This window comes from Phyllostomus discolor, chromosome 14 (assembly GCF_004126475.2).
Source record: "Phyllostomus discolor isolate MPI-MPIP mPhyDis1 chromosome 14, mPhyDis1.pri.v3, whole genome shotgun sequence".
Taxonomy (NCBI): domain Eukaryota; kingdom Metazoa; phylum Chordata; class Mammalia; order Chiroptera; family Phyllostomidae; genus Phyllostomus; species Phyllostomus discolor.
In genome coordinates, this window is record NC_040916.2 from 50,426,994 (window position 1) to 50,430,725 (window position 3,732).

Genomic DNA, 3,732 nt, shown 5'->3' on the forward strand with positions numbered 1-3,732 from the left:
TAGTTTGTTCATTTTTCCTAGTTCCTTAAGATGTACAGGTAGATTTTGTGATTTATTATTCCCTCTCTTACTGTTATATTAGTTGTAAGTTTTTGTTGTATTATTATAGTATAATTATTTATTTTGTCATTGACTACCTTCAAGTGATATAATATCACTTCACATGTAATAATCTTCCAGCTTTTGTGCTTGTTACCATACATATATTTTACTTCTACATGTATTGTAAATCCTACAATATATTTTTATTATTTTTGCTTTAAACAATTGATTGTCTTTTATAGATATTTAAATAATAAAAATAGAAGTATTTGTATTTACCTACATATTAATTTTTTCTGGTGATCTTTATTCTTTTGTATAAATGGAAATTTTCATCTGGTATTGCTCTTTCTGCTTGATACATTTCTTTTAACATTTTTGTTGTGCAGATCTGCTGGTGATAAATTCTTTAAATGTTTTTATGTATGAAAATATTTTTGCTTTCTTTCATTTTTGAAGGACATTTTTACAGGGTAAAGCATTCTAGGTTGAGTTTTATCCCAATAGTTTAAAAATGTTGCTCCACTGTCTTTTAACTTGTATTTTTATAATGAGAAATCTGTTATCCCTGTCTCCATTACTCCATGAGTAATGTGTCTTATTTTTCTTCTGGCTGCTTTTTATGTCTTTTTTTAATTATTACTTTAAGAATTTGGATTATGGTATGCTTGTAGTTTTCTTCTAGTTTCTTATGCTTGGGGCTCATTGAGCTTATTGAGTTGGTGGATTGTGGTTTTCATTAAAATAAATTAAATATAGTCTTTGCCTTTCCTACTTCATAACTATTTCTGGTATTCTTCATTTATTTGTGTAACTAGAGATTTTCATGTGGTATCATTTTTCCTGCTAGAAGCATTTCCTTTAACACTTCCTATTGTGTAGATCTGATGTTATAGGTGATGTGTGCAATGTAATTTTTTCTAGTTTCTTGTATTTTGGGTTCAGTGAGGTTCTTGGACCTGTAGGTTATACTTTTCATTAAATTCGGATTTTTAATTAATAATTTCTTCAGATATTTTGTTTGTCCCCATCTCTTTCCTCTTCTTTGGAAAGCACTTCATGTATACTAGGCCACTTAAAGTATCTATAGTTCATTAAAACTGTCTTTTTTCTTTTAAAAAATATATTTTATTGATTATGCTATTACAGTTGTCCCATTACCCCCCTTCACTCCCCTCCACCCTGCAAACCCTCTCCCACCCACATTCCCCCCTTTAGTTCATATCCATGTGTCATAAGTTCTTTAGCTTCTACACTTCCCACACTATTCTTGCCCTCCCCTGTCTATTTTCTACCGACCATCTATGCTACTTATTCTCTGTACCTTTTCCCCCTCTCTCCTCCTCCCACTCCCCTGTTGCTAACCCTCCATGTGATCTCCATTTCTGTGGTTCTGTTCCTGTTCTAGTTGTTTGCTTAGTTTCTTTTTGTTTTTGTTTTAGGTGTGGTTGCTAATAATTGTGAGTTTGCTGTCATTTTATTATACGTGTTTTTTATCTTCTTTTTCTTAGATAATTCCTTTTAACATTTCATATAATAAGGGCTTGGTGACGAGGAACATCTGCCCTTCCATTCTAAATGAAAGCTTTGCTGGATAGAGCAATCTGGGATGTAGGTCCTTGCCTTTCATGACTTGGAATACTTCTTTCTAGCCCCTTCTTGCCTGCAAGGCCTTTTTTGAGAAATCAGCTGACAGTCTGATGGGAACTCCTTTGTAAGTAACTGTCCCCTTATCTCTTGCTGCTTCTAGAATTCTCTCCTTCATTTTTACCTTGGCTAATGTAATTATGGTGTGCCTTGGTGTGTTCCTTCTTGGGTCCAACTTCTTTGGGACTCTCTGAGCTTCCTGGACTTCCTGGAAATCTATTTCCTTTGCCAGAATGGGGAAGTTCTCTTTTATTATTTGTTCAAATTAAGTTTTCCACTTGTTGTTTTTCCTCTTCTCCTCCTGGCACCCCTATAATTTGGATGTTGGAATGTTTAAAGATGTCCCGGAGGTTCCTAAGCCTCTCCTCTTTTTTTTTGAATTATTATTTCTTTATTCTTTTCTGATTGTATGTTTTTTTCTCCCTTCTGGTCCACTCCATTGATATGAGACCCAGCTTTCATGCCATCACTATTGATTCCCTGTGCATTTTTCTTCATTTCACTTATTGTAGCCTTCATTTTTTCATCTAATTTGGGACCAAAATCAACCAATTCTGTGAGCATCCTGATCACCAGTGCTTTGAACTGTGCATCTGACAGGTTGGCTATCTCTCAGTTGCTTAAAGGTGCTGATTGTGAGGCTTTCAAATCTGTTTGAGCCATCTCCCCCTGCCCCTTGGTCTGGTCGTGCCTGGTATGTATGAGGGGTGGAGCCTTAGGTGTTCACCACAGTGGGGCACCCCAGTCACTGGGTTGTGACGTTGTATCTGGGGGTGGGTTCCAAGAGGGAATAGTGGTGCTTGCTCTGTTCTCTGTCAGACTTCAGTCCTGTGCCGCTTCCCCTGAGCAAAGTGGGCCCCTGTGGTGCCAATTCCTGTGTGGGTGGGCTTGTGTACCCCTTGGGACTTTCCAAGGACCTCTCCTGTGAGGCTGGAAGTCTCTCCCTGCATTTCAACCCACACAGATGTTTTCAATCAATGTCCTGAGGTTCTATTTCCCAGCGCTGTGATCCTGGGATGCTCGCAGTGCCTTGCTTCACAATTGCTGCCTCGCTGGGTCTGTTGGTTGCCAGCCCTCGGCTGAAGTCTGCCAGCTGCCATTTGCATGCTCAGGGTCTGCCCACTGCGGTGTTGTGTGCCCCGGATGCCTTACTCACCCGGTCCTGATGCCCTTTGCTCTGCACACTGTGTGCAACCCGTGACTGGCTGCCCAAATCCGCACCTCCTACCAGTCTGGATGAACGTGTCTATTTTAACTTCTTGGTTGTCTAACTTCCATACAGTTCAATTTTCTGTCAGTTCTGGTTGTTATTCTGTTTCTAAATTGTTGTTGTCCCTATCTTGGTTGTGCAAGGAGGCACAGTGTATCTACCTATGCCTCCATCTTGGCCGGAAGTCCTCTTTTTTCTTTTTACATTTCATTTTGGGTAGTTCATAGTGCTATTCTATAAATCCATTAGTCTTTTCTTATGGTATTTCTAATTTGCTTTTAACCATATCCAATATATTTTTAATTTCAGATAATGTAGTTTTCATTCCAAGAAGTTCAGTTAGGTTCTCTTAAAAATCTCTTTTCTTATCACCACTTAACGTGCTTAGTCTTTCTTTGATTTTCTTGAACATATATAATACAGTCTACTAATTCTACCATATATGTTGTTTCTGGGTTAGTTTCAATTGTGAGTTATATATATATTCCCCCCCCCCACCCCCGTTGAATTTTGCTGTAGAAGACAGTTAAGTTTCTTGAAAACAGTTTGGCCCTTCAGGTCTTGCATTTAAACCTTGTTGGGTGGAATCAGGACAGTATTTAGTCTAGAGTTTATCCTCCCCACCACTACTTGCCTTCTGTATACTGTATTTGATGTCCTATGAATTATGATATCTTTCACTCTGGGTGCTGGGAATCAGAACTATTTCCAGTCCTGGGTGAGTTTTAAAGATTCTTCTTTCTAATCCTCTCAGAGAGTTCTTTCCTCTGTCTAGGATGGTTTCCTCACGTACATGCACTGGTATAAACTTAGCTGAAAAGTCAAGAGAGATC